Consider the following 6000-nt stretch of genomic DNA (forward strand, 5'->3'; position numbering starts at 1 on the left):
GGAAGGTTAATTGGTCTGGGCAGGAGTTAATTCCCTGTAACTGCTGCTGGGAGAGCACTCCCCACTCAGCCTAGAGGGAAAAACTTCTCAGCAGCTACCCCTGAAAGAGAACACCTCGAGAATCACATGAATTCAAACGCACAGGTGTGGGGATGAGGAGGCTCTCTGGCAAACACGGAAGGTGTGAATTATGTGTTGTGGGAAAAAGGGGAGTATTTCATCAAGGAGCTGCAAGTGCAGCCACCACAGCTGCTCAGGGAAGTCAGGCAATTAGAGATAAACATGAATAATTAACATAATTTTATGTCCAAGTACATGTACCCTTAATTACATGAATTACATATTTTTTCACATGTAATCTCATCCCCACTTCATCTCCTAATGGGCTCCTTAATCTGTAATCCACACAGAGTAGCTATTTTACATCTTTGTGAACTCTGCTTATTTTTAAGCTCTTCAGACCATTATTGCAGCCCTCTGCAACCTCACCATTTTCTCTGAAAGACATTTAGAAGAGAGAACAGAATTTCTCCCCTAACCTGCTCAGGGTGTGGGGATACAGAGCCTAAGGGTGTGTGGCTGGGGAGGGAGTTTGTCAGAGCCACAAATTAAACTCAGCACCTCATGCTTGTCACAAGACCATTCTCTCCTGTAAATCAAACCCTGTCATTAGTCTGCTCTGCTGTGATCTAGCTGTGCCAGACAAGAAATGTAAATATTTTGTAGCAAGAGGTATTAATTTTTAGCATTAATAGAGCTTGAACCACTGAAAACTGAATTGGTTCTTTCTTATGCTTTGCCCCATATACCAAAATATTTTGATCTTTGGATGTAACCACCAAATGCTGCAAATTCCCTGCAGCTCAGATCATACCCTTCCTATTCACTTGAGGAGAGCTGGGGGGAAATGTGTGACCTGCAGAGGTTTTCAGGCTGGGTCCAGCCGGGTTCACTCTGTCTAAATTCCCTGGGGTAATTTCCACACCTTTTTCTAAAACTCCTGGGGTTTCAGGACAGGGAAAGACCTTTCCCATTTATTTGGGCAGCCGCACAGGTGATGAATTACCAACATCTCCCTTCTGTTTCCCAGCTCAGCATCTCCACTGTAAAGAACCCATCATCCCTTTCAGGCCAGCCTTGGCTCTGCCTGGACCCATGCAAGGCTGGGGCTGGTGGGAAGAGCATCCCTTCCCATCAGAGATGGGCAACCAAAATCCAGCAGAGATCCAGGCCAGCATGAGAGACAGGCTGCTACGCCTCCACCCTGGCCTGCATTTCAAAGGCATCACTGACACAGGGGAACAAAGCACAATATTATTTTTAATCTCTTTTCCTAAGCCAGCAGTGAATAGAAGGCTGCGGAGCTCAAAGCACTGAGGCTGATGGACAGTGTCTCAGCAAAGGGCCAAAACTATCTTAACTTCAAGCTTAAGCTCCCATTAGGCAAAGAAAATACAGCCCAAATTATGCTTATGTAGCACCTCTCATGCAAACACCCCAGGACACTCCAGGATCAAACTCAAACACAATCAATCATGGAGATGTGAGCAGTGCTCACCAAGGAAAACAGAGAGCAGGCGAGGCTGGGCAGGAATGAGCACCTGGCTCCCCCAGGGAAGGGCTGGGGGCTGCCAGGGCCCTGGGCAGGCAGGGATGGGTGAGCAGGTGCTGGCAGGCTGTGGGAATTGCTGGGAGGGAGGAGGATGAGCTGGGAAGACAGAAGATCTCCCAGATCCAAAGAGGTTGTTTCCACTGGGGTAACTCATCCCCACCGAGTGTGGACACAGGCTGATGGCTCTGCCAGCTCGACAGGCTGGGTGCTTGGAAGGGCACCCACCATCTGCTCCTGGTGCCCCTGGAGCACACCTTCCCCAGGAACCACCTTACCCCAAACCTGGGTCACAGAGGAACCTTTGCTTGAGTTATGTAAAAAAAAAATAAAAATTAAAAATGGTGTCATTTTCTTTCCTTCTCCTCACAGCATCCCTCCTTGGCCACAAGGAGCAGTGAACCCAGAAATCTCATAAAATAAAATTATTCCTATTTAGGACAGTCAGAGGTTTAGTTTGACTGTTTGGGCTGAGATTTCAATTCAAATTGGTCCTATTCCACAGAAAACCTCCCAATCTTTGCCAATTTATTTTTAAGTGTCAGGACACTCAAGACGGCTGGACATCCTGCAGAACTGAAGAATTAAACTCCAGTAACTCATCCTGTGATGGCTTTAAGGCATAATCAGCTTTCCATTAACAGTCTTGCCACTTTCTAGCCTGTAATATTTTTAAGTAATCAGCAGGAAGAACTTGTGAGCAGGGGTCTCATGACACTGAGGAGGGAGGCTGTGACCCCACTGCAGCATCATTTGCTCAGCATTCAGGTGACAGCAGATCACAAACGCAGCACCTGAGCAAAGTGCCACTGTCTTGCAAGGTCTGAATTTCTCCACAGCTAATTTTAAGCATGCAAATTAGGTGAAGGGCTCTTGGAAAGGGCTGCTAATGCTATCTTTCCACTATGTTGAAAGGGGTGTCTGCTTCAAGATGAGGAGCCTCAGTTCTGCAGAAGGTATCCATGCCATCGTCTCACATCAACGAGGCAGACTTCTTTGCACTCAAAACGATTAGCAGATAATTAACAGAATCACCAAAACAAGACAAATAAAATTTCTAAGCAGCTTATTTAAAACAATTAACAACTCCTAGTGGCATTATTCCTTCTCTAATTAATAGCTAATAACACATGAACTCTATGAACAGGCAAGATTTTCCCCCAGCCTGCTGCAGGTCATGGGGGAGGATGCTTTTTTCAGGTCTGTTGGATCCTATTTCAAATCTCTGCTCAGGGAGCTGGGATCTCCCCATTACCTGTCCAATTAAGTGTCCTAAGCTCTGGGTGACTGGGCATGAAGGGACAAGGATTACCAACCACTCTTCAGCTCTGGAAGTTGTTCTACAGCTCCTAATGAATCTGTCCCCTGGATTTTAGAGGCAAAATGGGATTTGTCAAAGAGAAGCAATTTGTTGGAGACCTTTGGTTCAAACTAAACCAGAAAAAGAAATTAGTCCCAAACCAGTTTTTAAAATCAAATAGTCTGAAAAATTTCAGCTTCAACCAGGCAGGGATTTGGTGAGGTTGAGGAAGAAGTTTAAAAAAGCCAGATCTGCTGTACCTGACAAATTAACTCAGTTTAGTGTGGTTAATATCTGTCACACCTTGACCAAGTATCTGTGAGAGCTTTTTAGGAGCTTTCTGCAATTCCCTTAGAACAATCCTTAGTCCTTGTTTATGAACGAAAGCTTTATCTGCTGTTTTGAAAGGCCTAAATTCCACTTCTCTGATTCTTTTCAGAGGTATGGCAGTCGGCTCCTCAGAAGGTCTGCTGGCCTTGGCTTGGTGCTCATGGCAGCAAATACATGGCCTGAAAGTAGAGATTTTCTCTAAATCTGCAGAGCACCTGGGCCCAGCGAGCTTTGCTCACCGCACTTGCGACAATCCGTGATTTACCGAGATAATCCTCAGACATTTCAAGCTGGGCTGAGGACAGACAACGTTTGCAGCCCGTGCCATCAACTGCATTCATGTGGAGCAGGTGCCAGGCTTGGGAAGTGCCCCGCGTGGGGCAGACAGCACAGCACGCTTCATTAGCAGCCAGCCGGGCAGCTCGCACCTCCGGCACTGCAAACCCAAACCTGGGAGGCACAGGAGGCCAGGTTTCAAAGGCACGGGGGATTTAGGCAGACAATGAGGGGCTCTGTGGAAGCTGCTCCCAGCCCCGCTCATCCTCACGCGTTTGAGTGAGCGCAGCTGCCTGTCGTTTCTAATTCGGGGTGCAACGCCGGGGCTGGGAGTGCCAGACGTGGCCGTGGCAGTCTTATTAAAAACAACAGCTAATCAATTGCCAAATGCCATTTACCCTGGATAACCTCCTTAGCCCAAACCCTCCATATCTGCTGGGGCTGCTTTGATGTGTTGATCTGCTCTCTCAGCCCAGATGTTGTCATAGATTTGCTGACGATGACGGCGAAACAGCTTTGAAATACTCTGGCAAGAAATACTTTCCCATCCTGACTCAGATAGGAGCTGCTTCCCCCCCCACCACTCTCACATTTTTCTTACAGAGGCCATTGGGATGAATAAAGACTCTTTGTTCTTTTCTTGCTAATGATTTTTTTTATATTTTAAAAACTAAGCTGAAATGACAGCAGCAGCTGTTCAGTAGATGAAATAGGTCTCAAATACCCCAGCGATGGCCGGTGTTTGGACACCACTTTCAGCCACAGACACAGAGAGTGAAAAGGCATGAGAGCCTTAACAGCTCCAGAAATACTTTCTCCCTCCCTCTTAAGCCCTAGGAAAGATTAAAATAATTCTTCTGATTGAAAAAATTCTCAGATTTTCTCATGAATATCATGGTAAGACCCTCTTTTCAGACGTACTGATAACCTAGTTAAAAGTAGTGCTTGGTCTTTTATAGGATCCAGAGAGAAAACAGCCTCAAGTTGTACCAGTGGAGATTTAGATTGGAGATTAGGGGAAGTGTTTTCACCAAAAGTGTTACAAGCACCAGCAGAGGGTGCCCAAGAAAGTGGAGGGGTCACAGTCCCTGGTTGGATTTAAAAAACATGCAGATGTTTTTTAAAACACTTGGGGATGTGGTTTTGTGAATGGATCTGTGGGGAGGCATCTGTGTGGATCCATGTGGATGGGTCTGCATGGATGGATCCACATGGATCCATGTGGATGGGTTTGTGTGCGTGGATCCATGTGGATAGACCTGGAAGGATGGACCTATGGGAATGGGTCCGTGGGGATGGACCTGTGGGCATGGATCCTTGTAGGTGGATCCGTGTGGTTCCAAGTAAAACCGTGTGGATGGATCCTTGTTAATGGCTCTGTGTGGATGGATCCCTGTGGCTCTGTGTGGATGGTTCTGTGTGGATGGCTCCGTGCAGCTGGATCCATATGTATCCATGTGGATGATGGAACCTTGCAGAACCCAGTGGGTGGCTCCCTGTGGATGGATGGATGTGGATAGATCCTTGTGGATGGATCCCTGTGAACGGATCCCTTTGAACAGATCCCTGAGAATGGATCCCTGTGAACAGGTCCCTATGGATAAATCCCTGTGACTGGATCCCTGAGGGTGGACCCCTGATAATGGATCCCTGTGGTCAGATCCCTGTGAGCCGATCCCTGTGTGCCAATCCCTGTGAACACACCGCTGTGATTGGATCCCCATGATCGGATCCCCGTGAGCTGATCCCTGTGATTGGATCCCTGTGGATCGATCCCTGTGAGCCGATCCTGTGAAACATCCCTTTGAGCCGATCCCTGTGAGCAGATCCCCACGATCTGATCCCTGTGAGCCGATCCCTGCAGATGGATCCCCGTGGATGGATCCCTGCAGATGGATCCCCATGATCCAATCCCTGTGGATAGACCCCCGTGATCTGATCCCCATGAGCAGATCCCCATGATCCGATCCCTGCGGATGGATCCCCGTGAACCGATCCCCGTGATCCTGTCCCCGTGATCCGGTCCCCGTGATCCGGTCCCCGTGATCCGGGCCCTGTGGATGGATCCCCGTGATCCAGTCCCCGTGGATGGATCCCCATGATCCGGTCCCTGTGGATGGATCCCTGCGGATGGATCCCCGTGATCCTGTCCCCATGATCCGGTCCCTGTGGATGGATCCCTGCGGATGGATCCCCGTGATCCTGTCCCCATGATCCGGTCCCTGCGGATGGATCCCCGCGGATGGATCCCCATGATCCGTTCCCTGTGGATGGATCCCTGCGGATGGATCCCCGTGATCCTGTCCCCATGATCCGGTCCCTGCGGATGGATCCCCGCGGATGGATCCCCATGATCCGGTCCCTGTGGATGGATCCCCCGATCCTGTCCCCGCTCACGCGCGCTGCGGTTGGCAGCAGGGGGCGCTGCGGGCGCTGCGGGCGGTGTCCGCGCGGGGGCGCTCGGGGCGGGCGGGCGGCGCGGGCG

Source organism: Passer montanus, unplaced genomic scaffold (genome assembly GCF_014805655.1).
Source record: "Passer montanus isolate IOZ18808 unplaced genomic scaffold, ASM1480565v1 scaffold139, whole genome shotgun sequence".
Taxonomy (NCBI): Eukaryota; Metazoa; Chordata; class Aves; order Passeriformes; family Passeridae; genus Passer; species Passer montanus.